Source organism: Lissotriton helveticus, chromosome 3_1 (genome assembly GCF_964261635.1).
Source record: "Lissotriton helveticus chromosome 3_1, aLisHel1.1, whole genome shotgun sequence".
Taxonomy (NCBI): Eukaryota; Metazoa; Chordata; class Amphibia; order Caudata; family Salamandridae; genus Lissotriton; species Lissotriton helveticus.
Window position 1 is genome coordinate 1,746,048,004 of NC_136061.1, and position 27,188 is coordinate 1,746,075,191.

Below are 27,188 nucleotides of genomic sequence, written 5' to 3' on the forward strand. Positions count from 1 at the left end.
ATGACACACGTGGTATTAGTATGCATAGTAAAGTGTCATATTTGTTGTAGAGTGGAGTGGTGTAGAGTGGAGTGGCAAAGTGTGAGGTATGCATGGTTTAGTAGGTCGCTGCCATTTCAGACAACACATTCGCAGTTGAAATGACCACTGATATATAGACATTTGCACAGACATACAGTTTTACCAATGTCATCACCAACTGTATTCATTTGTTACAATCGTATTAAAATATTTGTTTCCACCACAATTCAGAATTCCAAAACAATTTGCTTCATTTGTGATTTCCTAATTCTGATATATTTTGAAATATCTGCAGAGGTAATTTACAGTCATTTACGTTTTGTTGTGTGCTAGAAAAAAGCCTTTCCTTTCACAGCAATATTGTCACATAAATCCTCTCACTTCAAAGTCAAAGAAAGAACATTAAACACCAACCTCCCTCAGAAGTCAGAGCTTGACATTTGACCTCTTTCTTTGAATGCATAGCAAATGTGACAAGATAAGAACAATATTAAAAGGCCTATCAACAGAAAGGGAACACTCAAGGAAGAATACAATGAATATACTATGCTCCACAGGAGGGACAAGCTCAAGCTGGATAGCCTAAAACAAATAAAGCATCAAATAGAAGCAAGCAAATGTGAGTTACAAAACTCAAAGCCTATGGTAAGCACTTGGTGATTGCATTCCCATGGAAGCTTTCCCAATGTCCCCAAGAAGTCAGTAGCAAGCCAGACAGCTGAGCTGTCTGATGGGCTTCAACCTAAATATGTGTTTTAATATCCGATTAGCTGTCCCATTTCTCCCCTTTTTTCAAGCACTAACTGTTTTGTACATCAGCTTTTTTTCTAAAGCCTGTTCAGCTTGTTATAGTTAGAGGTAACAGAACAAGCTGAATTGCCTGTATAAAAAGTATGTTGATAAACAAAACTATGATACCTTACAAAGCTACATATATCCTCGTACAAGTTACCGAAACTCTAGAAAGGAAACTCATCTATAAAATGTAAACAGGGACAGGCCTACTCACATGGAGTTTCTGGTCATCGTTTATTCTGGGGTGTTGAGTTCTAGCTGCCTCTTTGTACTCATGCTCCACCACCTTCCCAGCTTGCTCTCGTGTTCTATGGGTGGTTAAGGTGACATGTATTTCTGACATGTTTTTCCTGTTGTTGATGAGAGCACACAACTGGTGCATGATACGTGAGATCAATAAAAAGCAATATTGTCATTGGAGGCTGCATTTAGGAAAGCACTCTAAATTGCACAATTTATACAGACTGGGTAAAATTCCAAATACTGATAGCGTTTGAATTTCCACATAGCAAGGGCAGTGAAAAGGCAACTTTTATGAAACTCGGGTGTTCATTGTATGCAGTCAATATCGCCACTTTTCTTAGAGAACAATACCAGCCATGTGTTCATGTTTCTAAGCAGGTTAGAAGCAGGTGCTATAATATTTTGTACCAAAGCCCCTGTATCCATTCTTAGCATGGCAATCTTGCCTCTGTTTACTGTAAGCACTTACTAACAAAATGAACACCACTTAAGTGTTTTTAAATGACTTTTTAATGCACTTGATGTTTTACATTTACACTTGGAAAAGGAAACAAGATGCTGTTTTGGGGGCATTCTCCCCAATTGTTTTTTTTTTATAAACTTCGATATAACATTTAAAATTCTAGCCAAGTGGAAATCTTGACTGGAATGGAAACTGGGCATTCTACCAGTCTCTGGTAACGAGCAGGAAGAGGGTGCAAATGAAACAGGAGACATGAAGGTAGACATTTAGGAATCTTAATTTTGATTACCATTGTGCCTGTTAACAGCAAGTGGTACCACATTCTTTACACCTAAATTTCAATATATCACCTTACCACTCAACCATATCAGTCTCCTATGAGTTTAAGACTGGGTGATTTGAAGGGTGAGTGAATTATGTTTTGTACACTAATCAAGGTTTTCAGGGTGGGCGGTTCCATTTAATTGTATAGGAAGAGTCTTGCTTGTTTGAACGGTAAAGATGAATCCATGGAGAGTGATCCCTTCCTAGTGTGGGTGAGTTAAGTTATGGTTTACTCTTCTCTGGGAACTTGGCCGCATTATTCACAATTGTGCTTATCGTGGTTATCCAGCGTGAGGCTAATACCTGATCAGGGATCAATACTCAATAGTATCCCAGAACAATGGCCCATGCACATTCACCCAAATCCCTGATGCGTTGGAGTCAATTTCTATACGTTCAATTCTTTTAATTCTAAAATCCATGTGTGACATTGTAAAATACTTGTCTAACTTATACATCAACTTTCCTTCTACTTGGTCGATGAACCAATTAATTGAATAGTTGATTGTAATGATATACTCTCTAACTAACTATTCAGTCAGCTAAATAATCACAGACACTCAGTAAAGTTAATAAAGCTTTATCTCAAAGTTATTGCAAACGCTCAATCCATACAGTCACAAAATGCAAATAATGAAACTCACAAAGGGAAAGAAAACATCAGCAACTTCAAATGAATACAAACTCATCATACAGGTAATGACATTATGCATGAAAGAGAGGATAGATAAAGAGACAAAAGTTTCAGCAAATCAAATGTGAAACAGAATACACCTAACGGAGGGGATAGATGAAGAGACAATAGTTTCATCTAAAATAATATGGATCAATGTACCTATGACGGAGTGGATAGGTGAAGAGGCAAAAGTTTCAGAGACACAATACATTTGCAAGTAATTTGCAAGAATGAGTCAGAATGATTCAAACCTAACGGTCTGTGGAAAACCACCCCCTTGGTCTAGGTGATGGTGGGGGTTCCCCAAAATAGAATCAGGTAACAAAGAATTCAGAACTCAGGAGCAGGACAGGGAAAGGAACAGCGACGCCGCTCTACAAACCAACGGTCAGCTACGCATTCACCCATCTTCTCTTCTTTCCCGCAAGTCTAAACCACATCCCCAAAGGCACCCCTGTTATACCCTGAAACCCTGTCGTACATGTCTGTCCCTCATTATTTGAAACAATTTATGAAACTCGACAGAGGATTGGTGGGTTTGGGAGGTGGTGTTGTCACACCACTGGGACTTCACCCACAATTTTAGCCATTTTATTGTTCTACATCCTTTCCCATGGATTGGTTCTTGTCTCGTTCTCACAACTTCTCCACAAGATACATTTAAATATTTTGATTCATAAATTTGTAGCATTGTCCACGAAATGAGTCTCTGGTCTCACGGTTGGTCACATCACTTGGCAGACAATCATCACATTGGCTTTCAACCTGCGTGTCTCTTCTGCTGTGCACAGCATGTCTGTCTTGCCTCTGACAGATCAGATTCACTCCTTTGTTCACCCCTCCCTTATTCGGCTAATTTAAGGAAAATGGCGTTTCATCCAGCTCACTACAGCAATGGAAAATGAACATTCATTAATTAAATGATAATGCATTTTTCACTATTTACCACCCACCTTTGCACTATTTCCTTGTTAACGTTACCTAGCATAAGCTTTAGGCAAAAAGCTGTATTATTTAATTTTTCAAAGCAAGATGCAACATGCAAACTACGAAATGCACATGCGCCTAGTCATGCATTATTTCTTGTTTCTTTCAAAGCATTCTGCAAATACAGGTTTAGTTCTTTCTTATATTATTTCACATTAGTGCATTCATGCGCAAAGCTGTTTCCCTCATGTTTGCATAAGGTGTACGTTAGTTTCTATTACTACTTACTGTTAGTACATATTATGGGGGTGTCAATTCGAGCAGGTTTCTTTTTGCGAAACCCTGCTCCAGCAGTGGTTTACGCATTTTACTACTTGAACAAGAGGTGCACATTGTATTTCTCTTAAACATAATAAAAGCATGTATGCAACTTTTCTAATGTAATTTAAATATCTTTATTTTTTTTTAAAACAAGGTAAGGTAATACAAAAAATCCTTATGCATATTGTGAGATTTGAACCAATGCCATAATAGCAATTTAAAATGAAAAATAAGGACAACCATCTTAAAAGACCCCCACAACATGGTTTTCAACTGGGATTGCTATGGACACCCCAGACATTTTGTTTGCATTTTGAGATTGTGGAAGGAACAGAAGCTTGTACTTACGTATCACTTTGTGTAAAATTGTCTTTTCTCTAAAATGGTGGATCTAACTTTGTTTAAATAAGCTTTTGGAAATACTATAGACTGTCGTAACCTTTTAGTTGCTTTCAGTGATTTCTCATTGGATTGCTATATTATGTTTGCATTTTCGAAATTATTTTATTGTTATTTCCAAATTTGCATACCGGTACCACATGTAAAATACTAGCCAGTGAGCATCCCTAGGAAGCTGCCGATGATTTCTTTACCCTCTACCATTCCACCTCATCCCCTACTTTCGATCCATCCTTTTAAACAGTGACCAAAATCCCTTTTTTTGTGTTTTTGAGCTAACCTTACAAATAGTAATGAAATCTCCTTACCAGCCTACTGGAAGCAGGTTGGGAATGAGCAATACGTTTGGAGTGGGCTGGTGTAGAGCGTCATTGTTTGCTGTAAAGTGAGATATGTGAAGAAGGAGTGGGGGGCTGCTTTGAAAGTGCATGCACCATGTCAAGTAATTTTAAAACTGTATAGTTACATATCAGCCAGGGTCACAGTTCACTTTTTGGTAATGTAGCCTTTTCTGATAATGTTGTGAACGGGTTCTTGAAAGAGGTAAGCAGCCTAAACCCTATTTTCGTAGTCTCTGTATTCGATGCATGTTTTTTCCCCATCTTGGGAACTTCAAGTCCTCCCCCCCAACCTTGCTGCACGTATGTGGCATGTGGCATGTATGTGCGCCACATGTGCAGATTTACCTTTTTTGGGGTGAATCAGGGTGGCTTTTAGGCCCCCTAACACCTTTGAAATTGCATTAGCAATTTCCGATTACCAAATTGGTAATCGCAAATCTGAATGTCTTCCCATTCATTCCTATGGGCCTACAGGCCCATAGGAATGAATGGGAAGGCATTCCTTAATAGCGAATGGCAATTTGCGATTCGCTATTGAGGAATATGTAGGAATCGCAATTTTATTTGCAAAACCTACATACATTGCATTTTGCCAGTCCATAATGGCGAATCGGTAAAATTTGCTATTAAGAACTCGCAAAATACAATGTTGATACATCTGGGCCAGAGAATTAAAACTAAGAAGGAGACTGGTCCGACTGAGAGAGTAATGCATCATATAGATGACGTTCCCATTACTTTAAAAAAAAAAAAAAAAAGACAATTGCCCCTCAAAAACAGTAAGGCATTTCAAATAGGGTAGCCAGGTGCCCCGTATTTGCTGGGACAGTCCCGGTTTTTCGCCAGCTGTTTTAGCAGATTTTGGTTGAGGTCCCCATGTTTTCAGTGAACATTGAAGGCACGTTTTTATGGGTTACAACGAAGTACTAGTTAGCTAGCACACGTATGAGGAAGCTAGTCAAATAACATGTATAATACTGGGTTTAAAAAATGACTTTTGTATTTCCTTGGCACCTCGTTTGTGCTTCTGGATTGACGAACGCTCTATTCTGAGCCCCTCGGATGATGAGCCCTTCTTTATTTTTGCGAAATATCCCGGTTTTTGGCTTTCAAAATCGGTCCACCCTAGTTTCATATAAAAAGAACCAGCCGTTTTTTTTCTCATTTTGACATAATCACGTGACCTGCACGCTTCGTTTAGAGCGGCTGCAGCCTTGCACATTCTCATTAAAAGAGCAATGAACCCGACTCAACCCTCTGTCACAGCCCACCGCACATGCGCATTGACGCCTGCTAATCACAGGGTTAAATGGCCAGCGAACCACCCCCACCTGCCTCTAAACTGGGCTGCAGGCAGTAGAACCTCGTGCTAAGGGATCATTTCAGCTGTAAATCTCCTCCACGGGCAGGCATATGAGAAAACAGGAGCAATTAAAGGGGCAATTCAAGTTTAAGCAGCATGCCAGCTGTATTTTCTTATTGAAATTGATTGCAGTCATTACGCATTGATTCGCGGCCTTTAAGCATGGCTCTGGTGATTGAGTATTGAAGGCGTGCTCTGTGGGCCCCAGATAACTTCAGAGCGAGGCCGTGTATTTTCCAAACATACTATTACTGGTGATTGGCTTTCCTTTTGGAAGCAGCCTTATGCTTGATTATAAAATGGTCTGGGTGATGACGAGAGAGCTGCAGGTGAGCAGGTCAACCCACTGCCTTGTGTTAGCAGCCCTTGCTGCACCCTTGAGGCGGTCAGAGTCGCACAGGCGGACTGGTCTATGTGGGCATGCCTAGCTTACTTACGGGCAATCTTCATTTTACTTCCCTGATTGAGCTCCTTTTTGATTGGCACCAAAAAGGAGCATTTTTTGGTGCCAAGTTAGTGCCACCCCTCTGTGGCTCTCCACCTTGGTGTAGGAAGACCAGGTCTATTTCCATATGGTCCTCTGGCCTAGGACCCGAGTAGTTAATCACCTGAAACCTTTAATATTCCATAAAAGTGGATCTGGATGAGGCATCCATGCCTTCCAAGTTACCCCCATCTGCTACCTGGAAGGTTCATGTAGAGTTAAGAGCAAGTCTCCTCCGCCATGTTGTTCATGGGCTTTCATGAATAGAATTCTAGCGCCTCTAGTGAGGGTCAATGAGTGTTAAGAGCCTTCTAACCAGAGGTTGCAGGCAGTGCCCAACATTCATTAGTCTGCTATGTGAGATTGAACATACATGCCTACAGACCCCGTTCAGACAGGTGAACCACGATTTTTAAAGCAAAAAATACCCTTTTAGCCATCTCCTGTCTGACATTACCCCAGCTTCAATAAAGTCTATTAGGGAAAATACAGTCTCCTAAATTTATTTTCAGAATCTCCCTTGTTCTTATGACAACATGTTGACATGTATTGATTATACCAATAGTATCTGCCATACATCCAACCAGATCAATCCTGCCAACCCCAAAAGGATTGGACAGCTAGGGATGACAATCTCCTTGTCCAAATATAATTATGAAAAACCATTTAGGGAAGGAATGACTCCTTGGACTTCGGAATAATGGAGTCTATCAACCCACCTTGAAATATTGAGGCTGAGGCAAAAGAAAGAGCACCTATCACATTCAGTGCATCAAGTCAGAGCACCACCCAGAAATATGGTTCAGACCAAATGAATAAGTCCAGATCCTCTTACACCCTTAGAGAGGTCGCGACCACCTGAAATGAGGTTTTGCAAGACAAGAGATCAAAAGGCCTATGCTCAAGCGTCGTAACGTAGGACCCTTATATTTGTAAGGACAAAGGGCAAGTACTAGGGAGGCAAACTACTTTTGGCTTGGTATTAATAAGGAGAAACGCATTCAGCACCTATAGGTCTATCATACCTAAATTGCCCCAGGGAATACTGAGGGCTAGCCAGCCTCTGCAACTTCAAGGTCAATATGATTGATCCTTCCAAAGCTCGCCCAATAAAACAATCTAGAGTTCTGTGAGAACCAGTGAATGGCTGAAGTGACACAATGCCTGAAATGTCATTCGGTGCCAGATGTGGGCCCAATTCACAGAAAGGAGACTGGAGTGCTGTATTGCCTCTATAATTTTCCTTCACATCCCTTTACCTTGTACGCCTGTCTGATCAACCTCTAGATCGAAATATCGGGAAGTTGAACTTTAAGTGGGAGAAGAATACTACAACATAGCTGGGGGTTTCCATCCTAAAACCACTCCAGTGCCATGGCCAGAACAAAATAAATACATGATTTTATATCTTACTTTCGCTCCACCTGATTGCTACTGGTTAGGTGATTCCGCACCCCAGGATTACCAGGTGTGAAATAACCTGAAACCACATGATATTTTGGATACAGGAGCAGGTGCGTCCTTTCACCTTTCCTATACATAGTCTGTGTCCCACAGATCGACTGAGAATACAGTCCTCCTTTTCAGAGATCCTAGAAAACCGAACAGAATAGCAGAAATATCCTGTTGCTCCTCAGTTCAAACAGTTCCATGACCAAAATCCAAAGGGTGCAAAAATTGGTTATGAAACAAGTAGTATCTCATTAGTTAAAAAAAAAAAAGAAGCCTTGGTAGGATGTAAAAATTGTCTCAGCCAATTTGCTTACTGATTGTCACTAGCTTTTATGTTTTTGTCAAATCATACAGAAGTTTAAGCAAAGTAAAAATATATTTCCTATATAATGCAAGTCCTAACCATAACTTCAATTGCCAACTCTATACACACATATTACAGTGGTAGTTGCCACTGAGTAGTTATGGTTGAGCTGCACTTTCCATTGAAAAGTCGGTTTTGATTCACCTATAACTTGGTCCACATAAATGGATCTGCACCAGTCTTTGCACTTGGCTAATATATGCAGCTGAGATCCAGCATGCCAAATTTGTTCAGTTCCATCCACGGCAAAAGAATTAAAGGGAGTCTAAGAGAAGGTGTGATATCCTATTTTAGCTCTAATAGCAAATTTAGGTAACTGCTAAAGCAAAAAAAAGGTTCAAAGTGTTTAGGACAAACATGGCATGAATATAGAACTTTATACATAACGTGTTCTTTTGCCTCTTGTGACTATCATGAGCCCTCACCACACTTAAGGAGAAGACACTCCGCTGTGAAGTTATGTGTCGGACAGGGTTTCTATAGTAAATGTATTTTTTGGCTCACTAATAACTTTAGCCCCATTTGATGAATCTTTACAAACCCTTTTTTTAAAAACGTTTTGTTCACAACGGGTCCTTCCTAGACAGTTTTGGGGTGATTTTTCAATGGATGGGGGTGCAGAGAAAAAGGGGGTTCCCAAAAGGCATTTTCCCAACAAAATCTTCCTTAAAAATATTGAACAGCAATATAGCAAAAACTGATGAATAGAATTACACCAAATTTAGAGGAAAGCTAGATATTTACCCAGAAAGCATGCTTTTTGTGATATGGTGTAAATCTGTTCAGTAGTTTTTGAGACATTAAGGTTCAAAATACATGTTTATATAGAGACACAGTAGTATTGCAGCTCTGGCAGATTGAAAAATAAGATCTGATTGACTGCCTCACATCAGCAAAGATGTTTGGAAGCCATTTTATGACTCAGGGACTCAGTCCCCGTGTACTGGAAAGAAAAAGTAAAAAAAGATATAAGGGGGCAGGGTAGGCATTCCCTGATCCCATAGATCTGGAGGGTGTATTTGGGTCCCAGAGAGACATCTTTCCCCATCCCCCAAGTGGGGCCACAAACTGATTGTTTTTTAACAGTACATGTACTGGAAGCACACATAAAAGGGAGGACGTGGAACTCACTGGTACTTCAACAGAGATGTTGGTAACGAGCCCCGAAGGCACCAGGAGACACATAGAGGCCAGGAAACACTCGGAGAACCGTCAGGCAAAGCAGGCAGCAGCGATAGGACACAGAATAGCCAAGGATCATGGAGCATAGGAACCTAGCAGGAGAGAAGGTAAGACAACCAGGGTAAAGTGAAACATGTACTGGGGAAGGGTAGAACACAACAACCTTGAAGGAAATACAATACAGTGGCAAACTAAATAAGAGCGGAAGCCATACAAGTGGGAAGTTGGCAAGCACGATCTTGCAAGTTAGTGGCCCTTTTCTATTTATCAGGGGGTGCTCTGCTCCTTCTACTGGCTTTCACCTGGAAATGTCTGCTCTTAATCCTCCACATGTAATCCATCCACCAAGAGCGGTCTCCTTCAGTCTGCAAATTCACCTGGTCTTTCATGATCTTCTTGTCCAAGTATAGACAGACCTGCAGTGGTGTCTCTGTCTGACATAAGTATAATACACACAAAAGAAGAAAGGGGGAGAGGGGTAGTTTCCATCCTTACATCCTCCCTACTATTAATACATATCACACCCAAGAGAAAGGAAGGGGAAAAAATATATGTGTCCACAAGCCACCTAATTACCCTATGAGAAACCCTTCATAGTATAAAAACTTCCCGCACGCTCAGTCATGTCATGCTTCACGCACTCAATCCTTAATTTACATTTTCAGGACCATTTTGTAAATTAATTCTGGCGCCTCGGTTACACTTCTGGCACCAAGAAACTCCTGCCATTCCCGGACAACTAACAACCACATATGTAAGTGCTGCCACCACAGTAATTAAAATTGTCTGTACTCGCACTTCTCAATAGTCCTAATTGGTTGTCCCCGGTTTTCCATTAGCTGGCAAAATCGTAATTGGGCTTACGCCAGCCCTGACTCTCGCTTTTCTGAACACTTCTCTGATGCAGTATTCCTGACTCTACTTGCCACTGCCCCAACGTTAGCTTTTGAGTAAGTACAAGTTTTGAACATCACAACTAGGTGCCTTCCAGTGCTCTGCCTTTGCTAACTCACGCACCTTGAATTAACTATCTTTTTCCTTCTATCCTGTTTCCCTTAATTATTAAGTGTGTTATTCCGCTTGAAATATAATCCTTACGCCTTTCTTCACAACAGAAACATGTTTGATTCACTTCACCTGAATTTGGAATCCTTAACTAATTGTCTAATTCACAATAATATGCCTTGCCAAAAAAAGGCACTAACTCCGATCGTTTTGTTTCATACTAACTAAGTGTCCTCTAACTAATGTTATTTTTATTGGTTCTCTGGCATCCTTACGATTCCTAACTTTACTACTAATAAATGCCTTTCGTTAATACCGAAAGTCATAAAGTTAGGATTTTGTCTCAGTTTATGAGTAGTAAAGTTAGGAATCCTATCTATACTACTCCTAAATGCCTTTTGTGAATACCAAAAGTCGTAAAGTTAGGATTTTGTCTCAGATTACTCTTGTGAATCAGGCCCTATGTCTTTTTGTAATTTGGCATTGCGAACAGTCTGTATGAGTTTGAGCTTGAGTGTGCAATAAAACTCCCTAACTTTTAATACTGACTGGAATTTTCTTGTATGGCCTAATACGTCATACTGTTTATATTTATTGCTGTTGGTGGGTTTGGTGTATGGTTCTACCACCCTCTATTACTGTGTCAAAAGATCCATGCAGCCTCACAGAGAGTTGGATGTCTGGGAAGGGTGAAAAATATACAACAAATCTTGTAGCAGAGTCTGGTTAGTCCCATAAAGGGGAGAACCATTTTGTTTAGTGTTAGGGAGCTAGCATTGACCTTATGCAACTGCCCAGTCCAAAAACTGTTCACTCTGAATTCTGTCCCATGATTCATTACGAGGATTGATTACGTTTCAGCGTCATGCCTACAAGTGATGGAAATGTGCGTATTAATAGGGCTTTGCGCCTGCAACACTTTTGGCTTGAAGATTGCCGTGAAATGTGATGTTGTGAAGTGTTTTGCCGAGTCGTTGTACTCAGAGTAAATGTGACGCTTTGTTCTCGAAATGGTCCGCAGTTGTTGTTTTTAACGGATGCCTCATGGCTTAAGGTCCCAGGATAGTGCACAAATGTAGAAGACACTTGGGTCATTTATTGTCTGCAGTGAGCTACTTGTCATGAGACGTCTTTGACAGTATCAATAGTTTTCCTTCAGTGATAGTGAGTTATTGGTTGGTATTTAGTGAATTCTGAGTGCACATGGAGGATCTAGAGAAGGGGGGCCAATCGGCCCCCACGCAGGCATGGCGGGGCCCAGCCCCTCCCACACCCCGTTCCTTTTCGGGGTCGCTTGCCCCCCGCCCTCGCCCCGGAAGTAGTTGTGCACTTCCGGGGTGAGGGGGCGGGGCCGCGGCTGCGAAAGGGTTAAGAGCCTGGGGAGCGCGGGAAGCGGCCTCTTTGTGCCCGCGCTCCCAGGCTCGCTCCTCGCCCCACCGTGGGGCTGTGTAATTTTCTTCTTTGTTTTTCCAGGTTTGCTTTGGGAACTGTAAGAGAGTAGCTGCGGAGTTCGGGATCGAGCGAAGCGGGAGCTGTAGAGATCCAGGCGGAACAGGGAAGCCGAGTCACTGGAGTGAGCGGAAAGTAGCTGTGGAGTTCGGGATCGAGCGAAGCGGGAGTTGCTGCGGTGACTGCGGGATCGAGCGAGGCGGCGGAGGAACCCGGGAGACTCGTGGGAGCTTACACATCACCGAACAGCTGAGCGAACGCACCGCCGAGCGGACGTGGGCACTGTGGGACGCCCATTTAGTGACTACTTGACACGAGGTATTTTGCGGGGCGGGCGGGGGCTCAGGAGCTGCTCAGTGGCCTTGCAGGTCGGGCGGGAAGAAGCTGCCTCTTAATTTTACAAGGCCGGTTTTCAAGTGGGCCGTGGGTGCTGGCTATCAAGTGCGCGCTACCGTCAGGTCAGATTTGTCTGTATTATACAGATTTCAGGGCGGGCAGGCTCGGGCTTCTTTGCTAGCTACCGGCAATTGGTAGATAAAGCTAAGCATGGACAGCTGGGGCACAGTGTGGAGGGGTGACCAGGAAGGTTTCTGGTTGGTAAACGTGTCGAATTAATACTCGGGGGAAATAAGGGAGTAGATGGGGCTTCATATAAATGCAACTGGTGATATGTAACGTGCTCTGATGATATTTAAAGTATAAGATCTGTGGTGTGTTCTAAAACAGTGGTTGTTTTGATTTCAGGGCACACAAAGTTTGTTTAATAGATGATTAGAAAGTGATTTGACTTATTTACAAATTAAATAAGTATATGTTCTGCTGTGTCTTACAGAGGTGGTTGCTTTAGTTTCTTTAATTCTGTTTTATTAAATAAGGGTATCCTCCTTTTACAATTTAAAATAAGTATATGATCTTTTGTGTGTCTTTACAAAGGTGTTGGTATCTATCTGTCCTCATAATACTTCAACAGTGCGGGGATAATCCAGCCGATAAGTTCAGTTACAGCTGGGAAGACAAGTTTCCCATATATTAATAGCCACAATTGGTTTCTAACGTATTTTCTAATTTTAGGGGAACAAGACTAGGATCTCTGTCTGTGGATCCCAGCGCGGGCACCTTCAACTGGGTCAGGACTACAGGACTAGGTTTTCGGCCTTCATACCCCAGCCCGGGCGCCTTCAACTGGGTCAGGTAAACAAGACTAGGATCTTGGTCCGCGTATTCCAGCTCGTGCACCTTCAACTGGTTCAGGTACGGAGCACGGTGTGCTCATAAATATGTCTGCAAGAAGGGGGCATGGGAATGCGAACGTGGGTTTAATGTTCCAAAAAATGATGCGCAGAATGTCTGCAATGGATAAGCGACTGGGGAAGTTTGATAAGCTGGATAAGACTGTAGCGGAATTGGGGGCTAAGGTGGATGCTCAGGCTGGGCCATCTGGAAGACCTAAGCGGACGATAGTGCCGCCCAAGCCAAGGGGCGTATTTGTGACACCGCCCAGGCGGACGAAAAATAGGAGGGTGGGGGGTCGGCCACAGAGTCCTACTCCCAGTGTACCTCCAGCTGCACCTATCCCTCCACCTCAGGTCCCGTTGGGCGTCCCGGCACCGGTGCCCCAACTGCCAGTGGCAGTGCCAGTCGTGCCGGCCATTCCAGTGGCGGCACCGGTGCCGCCTGTGGCGCCACCGCACGCTCCTGTGCCCTTGAGTGCGGTCCCTACTCCTATCTCCGCGTCGGGGCCAATGCCAACAGACCTGGCAGCCCAGGTAGCGGCTGTCCTCCCGTGGTTGGGTGGGGGGGCGCTGCCGGCCAATACGGCCCTCACAGCAGAACAGCAAACATTGGTTACTCAGATACTGTTGGCTAGTGGTCGGGGCGGCACACCGCCGGCAACAGTTTCTCCCCAAACAGGTACAACGAACGATGCTGGGACTGCCAAGATCGGCGAAGCGACGCGACCCAGCGACAATGGTAAGGAGATTGCCCTGCCACTGCTGGGAGAGGGCACAATGCCCTCCAGGGGGGAGTGCTTAGCGCAACATGTGTCACAAAGTGTGAAAGAAATGATATGGGCTGACAAATATGTTAATATTTTTTCATTACTGATAGATAACAGGGAATGGGAATATGCTAAATCACAGAAGGATATGTTGTTGCCCAGTGAATGGAGAGCAAAATTGTACAAATTTAGGGTGGAAGAAACCATCATCAATTGGGTGAGGGCCTTTGCGGTGTACGGTGCAGTAATTGGCGAACGCTTTCCGGGAATGCAACCAGCTATGAATTGCTATCAGAGTAGAATCACAATGTACCATGAGAATCATGTGGGGGATGTGTGGAAAGAATATGATGTAGCTTTCAGAAAGTCTAAGGAATTTGATAAGTGTTTGACATGGGACAAGGTGGATTCCATTTCATGGCATTCGCAATTTGAGAAGGGTCAGGGCGCAAGCACTAGCACTACCGGGAACAAAGTTTATTCCCCCAGGCCACAACAGCCGTTCCAACAGCCCTTTCGATCAGCACAGGGTGGGGAGACAGGCCAAAAACAGAGAGTCAATGGTGGTGCGAAAGGGGTATGTTGGGACTTCAACAGACGGACATGCCACAGGGCACCGGGCACTTGTAAGTTCAGGCACGCGTGCAACCTATGCGGGCACCCTTCCCACCCAGAGACGACATGCCGTAATAAAGGCAGTGGATCGGGAAATAGGGGTAGGAAGAAACCTGAATAGTAAGATCCATCCCATTATAGCACATTCACCCATTCAGTTGTCAGCTATGATCCCCTGGCTGAATAGGTACCCTAACCACACTTCTGCTAGATTGTTGCAAGAAGGTTTCACACATGGTTTCCGAATTCCTGCTGGGGGTTATGTCGGGACACCACAGTGCAGAAATCAGCTGTCAGTTCTTTCCAATCCCACGCTGGTGGCGACAAAAATAGGAAAAGAGGTGCGTTTAGGTAGAGTAGCGGGACCTTTTCATGTCATTCCCACTCAGAATTTTGTGTGCTCCCCTTTGGGGGTGGTTCCAAAGAAGGAGAAAGGGGAATATAGGCTCATCCACAACTTGTCTGCACCTAAGGGTATATCCTTGAACGATGCTATCGATGAATCTGTTTGCAGTGTTAAATATGCGTCCTTCGATCAGGCAGCGGACATGCTGAGGGGCTTGGGCGCGGGAACACTGATGGCTAAATCAGACATCGAGTCAGCCTTTAGACTGCTCCCTGTTCACCCAGAGGACCAGCACCTTCTGGGTTTCTCTTTCGAGGGGAAGTACTACATGGATAAGTGTATGCCCATGGGTTGTTCAATTTCATGCGCATATTTTGAGCAGTTCAGCTCTTTTCTGGAATGGGCCTTAAGACAATGTACGGGTCACCAGTGGGTCATGCACTACCTGGATGATTTTCTTTTCCTGGGTCCGGCGGGTTCACGGGAGTGTGCTTCAGCATTGCAGGAATTTTGCGTGCTCATGCACTCTTTCGGGGTCCCGTTGGCGCAGGGGAAGACAGTGGGGCCAGTAACATGCCTGGAATTTTTAGGCATTGAGCTGGATTCAGTAGAGGGCTGTTTTAGACTACCAAAGGAAAAGATACAAAGATTCAAGAATACGCTAGGACTATGCCTACAAGCCAAGAAAGTGAATCTACGAATGTTGCAGCAGACAGTTGGGCAGTTAAATTTTGCATTAAGAGTAATTCCCATGGCACGCCCCTTTTCACGCTCAATTGCACAGGCCATGAGGGGTCTTCGGGAGAAACATCACCGGACACGGCTATCTGCTGAGGTTCGCCAGGATATGCGGATATGGATCGCATTCCTGGAGGACTTCAATGGCAGAGTGCTGTGGGGTGCACCCACGCTGTCTTCAGAGGACCTTGGTTTGTGGACAGATGCGGCAGGCAGTGTAGGGTTTGGCGCAATCCTTGGCAGGAAGTGGGTGGCACAGAAGTGGCCCGCCTGGTGGGAGGAGAGCGGGCTGACGGTGAACATTAGTTTCCTCGAGCTCTTCCCAATCTGGGTGGCACTGAAAGTGTGGCCCGAGGATTTGGCCAACCGATCTGTAATCTTCTGGTCAGACAATATGACAGTGGTGGAATGCATCAACCAACAAGCTGCAAGGTGTCCACTCATACTACGCCTGATCAAAGAGATTGTGCTGTGTTGCATGCCATTGAATGTACTTTTCAGGGCGAAACATGTCCCGGGGGTGTTAAACAATGCAGCTGATGCCCTTTCTCGCTTTAAGATGCAGGTTTTCAGGGATCACTTGCCGGAGGCAGAGACAACCCTACCTACTTCCCGTCGACTCTCTGGCAAATTGGTGCCCCCAACTACATGACCTCGTGGCAGCCAGCCTAGCACCAAAGACAAGGACGGCATACGAAGGGGCGTTCAGGTCTTACTGTCACTTTCTGGGCCAGGGATGGGAGAGTACGTGGACTCTGGAAGCTAGCTTCAATGGGTACATAGGCACCTTACACAGAGAAGGGCGCACGGCGGCGACAGCCAACAGGCACAAGGCGGCTATCTCCTTTTTCGCATGTGCAAAAGGGGGACAGGACCCTACAAACAGCTTCCTAGCACAGAAGGCGTTAAAAGGATGGCGGCGCATGCAGCCCCCTTCCACAGATTCTAGGAAACCAATAGGTTTTGAACGCTTATCAGCAGTTCTCCTCGCTCTACCGGACACATGTAGCTCTACGTCCGAGGTGGGCCTCTTTAAAGCAGCATTCTCTTTAGCTTTTTATGGGGCATTCAGAGTGGGCGAACTGGTGGCGGCCAACAAAGGTGATAGGGTAGGCGGCCTTCAGCTGCGTGATATCAGCATAAAGGGCGACACTATGTGGATCATCATCAGGAAATCAAAAACTGATCAGGAAGCTAGGGGCCAAAGCCTGGCGTTACATCGTGCAAGGAACAATCCCTGCTGCCCGGTGACACATGTGGAGGATCTGATAAGTCAGCGGGCGCAGGAGTGTGGGGGGTCACTGCTAATGCATGGGGATGGGACCGCTTTGACCAGATTTCAGTTTTAGAGGGTACTAGCCATGAGTATGGCAAGGGCTGGTTATAACCACAAAGAGTTTGGGACGCACTCCTTCCGGATAGGGGCAGCCACTGAAGCAACAGCCAGGGGTTTGGCCACAACTAGTGTGCAAAGGATTGGGAGATGGTCCTCAAGTGCTTATAAACGTTACGTGCGGTTGCACATGTTGTGAGAGCTGCCGCCATGTGGAGTATTTCTAACACCTGCTGTTTTTCTGGTTATTTACAGTTTCTCGGGCCTGTGACGCAGGACGGAAACTACCCACGGATCATCAAGGCAACTTATCTACATCATGGAGGAACCAGGAGGACAGGCAGAAGAAAGTGGTGGTTTGGGTAGTGGGGCATTCGTATGTCAAGCGTGCTAATCCAATTTTTCTTGCAGGATCAGGTAAACAGAGGGTGGAGAGCAGGGGGTGCACGGTCTCCTTCCATGGCAGGGGGGGCTCCGCCTCAATCAGTTCAGGGACTATATGTCGGACTTATTAGCACGACATACTACACCTCCCTCGGCGGTGATCCTTCATCTAGGGGGGAATGATCTGACAAGTTTGGGTAGAAGGGTCCTCCTGGAAGAGATTATATCAGCAGCAGGTTGGCTAGCGAAGCGGTTACCGGGTAGTGTGGTGGTATGGTCACAGCTGATACCGAGAATACAATGGAGAGGGGGGGACTCAGTCAGCGCGTTGAATAACTCGTTAAAGAGGGTCAACAACAAGCTGGACAAGTTATTTAGAACACCGGTCTTACAGACCATTCCTCATGGTTGCATCTGGGGAGAGCACTTCTACCTGCGGGATGGGGTCCACTTAACAGAGGAGGGGAATGCCCTTTTCATAAGAAATATCTTGGCATGGGTGGAAGTTTTTGCAGGGAGAGTATGACCTTTCTAAAAGGGGTGTGTTCAGGGGGGGGGGCCAGATAGTCGGTCAACTACCTGGCCTGTGGCGGTAAGGTCATTAATCGGTGAGCAGCATTTTAAGGTCCTTACGGGGGGGCGGGCCCATTCACGAAAGGGGCCGCCCGCGGGAGGGGCCATTGGTCTCTCTCAGAACTTCAGGGGCAGGATATGATATCCAGTATTTTAAAGGGTGCGGGGGAGGGAGTCTACGCTTTCCTCAGGCTGGTAGCCACCCCTCACAACACTATGACGTCACTAAGGTGCGCGAGTGTCTGGGCCCTCCTGTTATGGTTAAATGGAGTTCAGGGAGCGCACGTGGGTGTAACGTGCCCTGGGTTGCGCATGCGCATTTCGAACGTGATAGCGCAGCTGTAAAAGGATCTGACACCGGTTGGCGACCTTGCCGTACGACTTTATGATTATTAGAATGCAGTTTAATTTTCAGGATGTTAGATTCGGTTAGGAAACACGCTGTACTAGATATTTGTAAAGGTTAGCCCATCATACCATGTCGAAACAGATGTCAATCTAATGTTCCGAAATGTGCATTCGTAATAATTATCAGAAATGTTTATTTTATTAAAATTTTGATTTGTTTTTATATTTTAATAAATACGGCCAGGGGGGGCCCTGTACCCCCTGACTTCCAAAGACCCCATGTGTTGACTGGTTGAATTGGGTAATTCAGTCAGTGTGTTAAGGGGGGAGGTGGCCGGCAGTCCCAGACCATGAGAGAAGGGGGGGCCAATCGGCCCCCACGCAGGCATGGCGGGGCCCGGCCCCTCCCACACCCCGTTCCTTTTCGGGGTCGCTTGCCCCCCGCCCTCGCCCCGGAAGTAGTTGTGCACTTCCGGGGTGAGGGGGCGGGGCCGCGGCTGCGAAAGGGTTAAGAGCCTGGGGAGCGCGGGAAGCGGCCTCTTTGTGCCCGCGCTCCCAGGCTCGCTCCTCGCCCCACCGTGGGGCTGTGTAATTTTCCCCGCCCTCCATCCCCTTTTTTAGCAGACCTTGGGGCCGGCCAATGGTAGGTATAATGTGTAGCAATGTGCCGGATTATAGTTATAGGATGCTTGATCCAGTAGGCCTTTTTTCCCGTCTAATAGAGAGTTGAACAGTTGTAAATGTTTTGTGCATTTGGTGTGATATGTTAACTAATTTTCTCCTTAGGCCCCTTTTTTCCCGCTTACAGGAATATCTGGATATGTGTATGTTTTGTGCTCTGCTGTGTGTTAATAAATTTTCTCCTTAGGCCCTTTTTTCCCTTTTAGTATAGCAATGTCGTATTTATTATGTGTGTCTGGCGGTAAGGTCATTAATCGGTGAGCAGCATTTTAAGGTCCTTACGGGGGGGCGGGCCCATTCACGAAAGGGGCCGCCCACGGGAGGGGCCATTGGTCTCTCTCAGAACTTCAGGGGCAGGATATGATATCCAGTATTTTAAAGGGTGCGGGGGAGGGAGTCTACGCTTTCCTCAGGCTGGTAGCCACCCCTCACAACACTATGACGTCACTAAGGTGCGCGAGTGTCTGGGCCCTCCTGTTATGGTTAAATGGAGTTCAGGGAGCGCACGTGGGTGTAACGTGCCCTGGGTTGCGCATGCGCATTTCGAACGTGAGAGCGCAGCTGTAAAAGGATCTGACACCGGTTGGCGACCTTGCCGTACGACTTTATGATTATTAGAATGCAGTTTAATTTTCAGGATGTTAGATTCGGTTAGGAAACACGCTGTACTAGATATTTGTTAAGGTTAGCCCATCATACCATGTCGAAACAGATGTCAATCTAATGTTCTGAAATGTGCATTCGTAATAATTATCAGAAATGTTTATTTTATAAAAATTTTGATTTGTTTTTATATTTTAATAAATACGGCCAGGGGGGGGGCCCTGTACCCCCTGACTTCCAAAGACCCCATGTGTTGACTGGTTGAATTGGGTAATTCAGTCAGTGTGTTAAGGGGGGAGGTGGCCGGCAGTCCCAGACCATGATATTAACCGGAGCGAAAATTGCTGGTCAAGTTTCACTCGTGTGAAATTGTGAAAGCTACAGTACAGCTTTGGAGTGTTTGGGTCCTTACCCATTGTGTGCACACAGGTTGTTGGTTTTTGCCCGCAATATTTTGCATTTAGATGTGTGTGCGGTTGTGTGAAAGAGAATCACAAAGCAACTGCAGTTGCTGAGAGAGTGAATGGGACGCCATTTTGTGCTGGGCTGGCATAGGTCGGTATAGTGTGAAGCAGCGCTAATGTTGGTGGACAGTGTCACATTGTTACTGGTTGAGAATAGTAAGTGGGAGGGATTGTGTGATTGAATTTACTTCTTGATTCCATTGAAATTCACTGCGCTTAATTGAATTTGAGTAAGACAAATTAGAAAGAGTGCAGAAGCCCCACCCAAAGGAATCCCAACTTATCATGTGGTGTCATTAAAGGGAGTTTCCACATGTCTGTGGTTATAATAGTGGTGCAATTTAACTGAGAAAGAGGGAGCATTAGCTTTCCCCCATTATAGAACATTTAGCCTGGGAATTTTAGACAATTTGAGGTGAATCTAAACCGCCTCCTAGACCCGCACAATTTGAAGCCCTTAGTATTTGGGAACTTATTGCCAGGCAGAGATGGACAATTACATTTTATACTACAATGCAAGAAGCAGTTAAGACATTAGGAGATGTTAGAGGGGATGAAGAAATTAAAATCTGGAGCGCAGGTACAGTAGATAGAGTGAAAATGTTTCCAGCTATTTCAAATGAAGAAGGTAAAAGCACAAGCCTAAAATGAGAAAGGAACAGACTGCGAAGGCAGAGCAGGCAGCAGAAGATGAGAGTAAAAATACAGTTACTTATGAAAGCAATTTAGATGATGAGTTCACAAATCAGCTTTTGATGTAATTGTCCCCCACCTTATCATGCAGTTGAGACAGGAATGTGTAGCGACACAGTACAAAGTGTGGGGCTAAATGTGATGACTGCTTCAGTCGAATGGACCCCTAACAAGATTGTTCCAGGTACACCAGTAAGTTCAGTAACACACGTGCCTGTGTTTTTTATCCACCAGATCCAATGATTAATACAATTTAGCCCATTCCAAGACCAGTTGTAAATCAAACCATTTCAGACCGCAATGTGAGTCAAACAGTACGGACATCTTATGTGAATCAGCCCATTTAAAATTGTGCCTCGCTTCTGTCAGTACCAATCTTTAATCCAGTGCAGACAATGCCAAATGTTATCTCAAGTCAAACAGGACAGATCTTCAGTACTGTCTTAAATGGACAGAGCGCTGGAATGACAATTCCCCAAAATCAGCCAAAGCGTAAGTGTCCCAGTGTATTGATAATTCCTGTGACTATAGGTCCAGTTGCCCCTTTGTACACTTCAGGTAATCCTGGAGGTAATGTTCCTTTGATTAATGGCCTGATGGTTCCTGAAACACAATCTACATTTGCTGGGACATCACCAATTACTATTTAGGGATCAGTTTGTTTGGATCATTTAGAGAGGGCGAGTACCGCTTCTCCTGCCATACCATTAGCCACTCCCAAACTGCAGATCCAAATCAAATGTTAAATCAAGCAGGAACTTTTCCTGATGTGAGGTGTACAAAGAGAGCCCCACTTTTTTACATGCCGACACCTGATACAGATTAACATTGCTGTGCCCTGCAAGCAGTAGTCACCCAGTGAAATAAGGTTAGTTTGCAACGCCTTCCAGCGCAACAGGTAACAAAATGGTTAAACAATCTGTGGCCGCAAGGTACACTAGGTGCAGCAAGTGGTAGTTGTAGAACAGAAGAGAGAGCGCAGTCCTGGGCACACGTGGTGGGGATATCACAATGTTAATATAAGTCTTATACGTTATATAAATGCAGTGGTCGACACCAGTGTAAGTTTGCAAAGTCATGCAAAGTTATTTATCATGAAGCAACGACTGTATTGAACCAAACAACCAGCCGACACCTGTTTCGTCACTAGGAGTGGTCCTGTGACTCTTCAGGGCTGTTCCGTGTTTGGAGGAGTGAGGAGAGCAGGCCCCAGACAACCAGTGATAATTCCAACCCGGTCTGGGTGTGGGTTCGACTCGAAGTGATGGAGGGGTCGGCACCAAAAGGCGCGCTGCGTTGAGTTAAAAAAATTAATGGGTGGTTGTGGCTGCGGGCATTAAGATGAGCCGGCTGTTGTGGGATCAATAAGAATGGCCGGGGCGGGTGCGCCCGGGCAGCGTTAGCTTTGAGCAAATGCATTGTTATGGGCAATCCACTGATTTTTGTCCCCCAGTTAGTGGAAATTTTGTTAACGCTCACCAAGATGCAATATCTCACATTCATACTAGATCTGCTATGAGCAAGTGACACCTGGTTCCCCAAAAGTCAAAATAAAAAGGCTTCATGTATTAAATGTGGCTACACTCTTTCCAAGTCCAGTTGAAGATGATGGAAATCGCGAAGATGGGGCTGAGCATGACTGTCTTGATCAGACTGAACTGTACACCAGCCCTAGACCAGAGTTTCAAAATGTTCCCTTGGACGAAAGTGACTATGTCATATGTGTTGATCGCTCCTGTTTAGGAGACCCAGATGGAAATCTGAGTGCTGATTATGCAGTTTGGACAGACTCGGGTGTGATAGACGCTTTTTGACTTCAAGGAGTTTTTTTGCCCAAGAAGCCAAATTGATTGCTCTTACTAGGGCATGCTGTGTTTCAGAACAGCTTGAAATTACAATATTTACTGACAGCCAGTATGGGTTTGGCGTTGTTCATGTTTTTGGACAGTTGTGGTCTCAGAGAGGTTTTGTGACCTCTTCTGGATTCCCTATCCAACACAATGACAACATTTATCAGTTGCTGAATGCATTACAGATGTCTGTAAAAATTACAGTTGTTCAATGTGCAGCACACCAGTAGTCAACTGATTATGTATCTTTGGATGATACCTATGCTGACGAAGTTGCTAGGTACTGTGCCCTGCATTGCTCTTCCTTTAGGAGTGGTGTTATGGAAGCAACAATGAGATAAGTACACATTTCTGCATGACAGCCATTGATACTTGGGAAGAAGTTATAAGATTTCAGGAAGAGGTGACAGAGGAAGAACAGCAGGGTTGTATTAGAGAAAGATGTGCTAAAAGAGAAGAGGATGTTTGGGTTCCTAATGATCGGAAAGCAGTGTTGCCAAATAGCTTGTTGTCTCTGATGGAGAGGTATTGTTATGGACATGCACCTAGGGCCGGCTCGCAATGATCAGAATGTTCAGGCAAATGTGGTACAATCCAAGATTCACACTGGTTGCAGATGATGTGTGTTGCAGACATGTAAGGTGCCAGCAGATGGATGTAGAGAAACACATAGTTGTCACACTGAGCCATATAGACAAATCAGGAGGACCCTTCAACAGAATGCAGCTTGATTTCATTGAACTGCCAGTGAGCAATGGGTTGAGAGATATTTTGGTGGTGTGTGTATTCTCCCATTGGGTAGAGGCTTACACAACTTGAAGGAAGGATATCCTTACTGTTGCAAGTCTATTATTGAGGGAGTTGATATCTCGATTCGGGTTTTTGACTTATCTGGAGTCATACTGAAGAACTCATTTCAACATCAAAATTCTAATATTTTTGAATGCGGCATTACAAGTTGAGCAAAGATTGAATTGCTGTTAAAGACCGGAAGTTTCAGGATTGGTAGAGCAAATCAATCGAACACTGAAGTCCAGAGTGGCGAAAATATATGCATCATCAACTTATAAATGGCCAGACGCTTTGCCTCTTGTCCTGATAATAATAATAATAATAATAATCCACATTTGTAAAGCGCACAATCACCCGTAAGGGTCTCTAGGCGCTGGGGGCCGTCGGGAAGATTAAGCGAGCTATTGCCCAGAGTCACATGGTGCTGGGCTAACCTGCCGCCGGAGCCGGGGATCGAACCCTGATCCCCAGATTCCAGCGTCAGTCGCCCTGGCCGCGGCGCCACACCTCTCCCAGATGAGTATGCGCAGGACACCTGACAGAAAGACAGGCTTGTCACCTCATGAGATCATCATGGGGCACACTATGCGATTGTCAGCGGTGCCTGCAAATGGTTTTGTGAACGTTGCAGATGACTTGGTACTGGATTGTTGCAAAGGATTGGCTGGTGGGGTTCGTTCTTTGTCTCACCAGATTGAAGAATTGACTGCACAACAGCAACAGGGACTGCTTCATGACCTGAGTCTCGGTGACTGGGCTATAGTAAAAACGTGTTTGGAACTGGGCAGGAAAGGGCCTTATCAAGTGGTTTTGGTAACCACTACAGCTCAGGGGTGGTGGGTGACATTTGAAAGTGGTGGGGCGCAAAGTGATTTGCATACAGCACCGTAGCGAGCGAGCGAAGCGAGCGAGCCTGAACCCCAAAAGGGGGGTTTGGGGGGATAACCCTCCCCACAATTTTTTTTTTTAAAAAGAAGAAAAATAGTGCATTTTCAAGCAAATTTGAGAAAGCAGGAAGGTTAATAAAGCAATTGTGAAAGGGCAGTTATTACATTAATAGATGGCATAACATAGGTAGCTGCTTATTCAGTATAACCACAGAGCTTCATACATTCCGTCCTATTACAGACTCCGATATCAGCTTCAGCAAGGTTTCTAACAGCATAGCACCCCTTTGCTACATACAGATTACAGGTTCAGCCACATGATGAAAATAGCAACTTATTCAGTGTGATAATTAAGGGAGCAGAGCGCATGGAAAACATATTTAGTGATGGGCCGAGCAAAACACAACAAACAAATTAACTTCTTTCATCTCCTTTATTTCAAACCATTTACAGGGCTCAGGTGTTTTAAACCTTGTGATAACAACAAGCTTATTTGGTAAAAGCATACTTAGAAATCTTTATTTATGTATTGTAATTGTAGACTGGACCAAAAAAACGAGTGAAGGGGCTTCACCAAAGCAGATATGAAGATATGGCTCCTTACCCAATGCAGATTTTAACATTACAAAAGCCCTCCCTGTGGGTCTACTGACCTCAATAGTGTCAAGCTGGGCAGTGGCAAATTTGAGGTATAAATCTTTTGTGATGGTAACATCCCCGGTGCTTAAAGTGTCATGTGCAAAGAAAAGGTCTGGCCTTCCTATGTCCTGGAAGGATTCCTTTATATAACGTATCCACTGGATTTTTTTTACCATATTCCAAGGCCAGACAATCTGCTAAGATCAGGCTGGTTAAACCCTTATCTTCACATGTCCACATCTCTATGAAGCAAAGTAAGGGTCTAATTACCACTTGATCCACCATATAATCAACCTCAAAGTCTTCATGCAGAGACCAAGCTGGCGTACCTTGGGGGACTCGCAGGACCCGGTGCAAAAACTTGTTTTCCAACACATGTAGCCTATGAGAAGGGATGTACCCCCAAACCTCACTGCTGTATAACACTTTCGCAGAGGCCTTGGATTTGCACAATTTTAAAATGACCTCCAGTGCCCATGATCCCAGTCTGCTAGCAAAGGTTCTAATAGCACCCGCAGATTTGTCCAACTCGCTAAGCTTCGCATTTAAGAGGGCTCTCCATTGTAACCAGTCGTTGAATAACACACCTAAGTAGGGAAAGACCGGAACCGTTTGCGAAAATATGGAGACCAACTTTAAAACTTTTCATCCGTGTCCCCCGACGTCTGGCAACTAATACAATCAACTTAGCAAAATTAACAGACAGGTCCAGCCTGTCCATAAAGGAGACAACGCCGTCTATTAAAATCTGCAGGCCGCTGGCCGTGCGATCATAATTGTCAAGGGATTAAAACACCACATTAATATTTAAAGGCAAGCCTATTAGTTTTATTAAAAGATCACCATCTTAATAATAAAAATAACTTTGATTTGATAGGGAATCATCAGTAAAATCAATGCATTTCAATGCCATATTTAAAGATTGTGAACAATAATAAGAAGCATTGAAATGTTTAACAATAAACATGAAGATTGTGAACATTAATAAGAAGCATTGAAATGTTTAATAAACATGAAAGCAATTTTTTATTGAATGCAATGTTAAACATGTGTTAGAATCTTTCTTCTTCATGTCTCAGTCCTGATAATAGAGCCGTAAGACCAACCACAAAGGGTTCCTGCAGTCGGAAGATGAAGAGCAAATACTCTAGCTTCAAGAATGCTTGAAATTATCACAAGCTTTTCCTGCAGTCATGTCCTCTATACCCCAAGAAACATAGGGTCCATTTTTGTAAGCTATTTTTAGGGGCCGCAACACTCCCTGCAACTTACCCAAGCACTTATAAAATACTGGTGGTATCACTGCCCAGATTTGGGCACCACCATGCAGCAACATTTATTTAAAGTAGCCAAAGAAAGGCAGGGTACGGTGTTCCCGGGGATGGGGTCGCCGGGGAGTACCACAGCTTGGAGAGGGGGTTTCAAGCCTCTTGGCCCATATAAAAATAGATGCGCAACATCTTTGTTGTTGTTGAGACAGCCATTGAGATCTAATCTTTTGATCCGCTGGGTCCACTCATCCTATGCAGCATGTAAGATACATAGATTTTGAACTGTAATTTCTCAAAACGTACTAAACAGATTTACACCAAATAAAAAAAATGCTTTCTTGCTAAACATCTAGCTTGCTGCCAAATTTGGAGTATTTCTGTTCAGTCCTTTTTTTCTGCATCAGTGTTCAATTCCCCCTTTTTCCTAGGCCCTGCTTGATGGGTCACCAAAAGAACTTTCCAGGAAAGAACGTAGGTTGATACCTAGGTTGATGAGACTATTTTTTGAAAGTTTTGTGAAGATTCATAATACGGCGTCAAAGTTATTGGGAAACCCCAAAATCTATTTCCTATGAAAACATAGTCCTAATTATAACTATCCAGTTGCAAGTGTTACTAGGTAGTGTGTGTATCTATCTAAATATACACAAACACACATATATATATATATCAGGGTGAAGCGGTCTAGGGTAAATGGAGACGGCGCGATCCCACACGCATGGGTTAAGAAGGACGCCCCACAGCAATTATGAGCATCCGCTCCACGCAGCAACCTTCCGGATAACAAACATGAATAAAGCATGCTGGAACTGGTAGGCGGTTGTTTTATTCACGACCTACCTAAGGCTGCATGCGCAAGGTATACACCTTTCAGGAGCGGGGCTCGAAGCAACCTATCAGGCGGGGGCAGGTATTTTACCTAAGAAGCACGACCCTCCCTGAATCATTCATTACCCTGGCGCTGAAGAAGGCAGACAACGTGCCGAAATGCATTCGCCTATTTGCGGGTCTATGGGACTGTTACTCGCCTATGAAAGTGGATTAAAAGCTGTTTTCCATACCTACCCTGCTGTTGGTCTCTTCACTGGATCTTTGGATGTAGTGTGGAATGGTGATATTTCAGCGCGCTTCCCAGTTAACGCGCCAAGAGACCCCCGCTTCGT

At 44.5% G+C, this 27,188-nt stretch overlaps 1 long non-coding RNA gene across 1 annotated transcript in view; it reads right to left on the minus strand.

Annotated features, from left to right (window-relative positions):
- Window positions 1–1,904: 1,904 nt before the first annotated feature.
- The window catches only part of LOC144825111 (uncharacterized), a 32,853-nt gene continuing 7,569 nt past the window's right edge, over window positions 1,905–27,188 (minus strand). The window contains exons 2-3 of the long non-coding RNA XR_013609277.1: window positions 9,305–9,447; window positions 1,905–3,408 (exon numbers count right to left, since the gene is read on the minus strand). This is a non-coding gene — a long non-coding RNA (uncharacterized LOC144825111). The remainder of the gene's footprint in view (window positions 3,409–9,304; window positions 9,448–27,188) is intronic.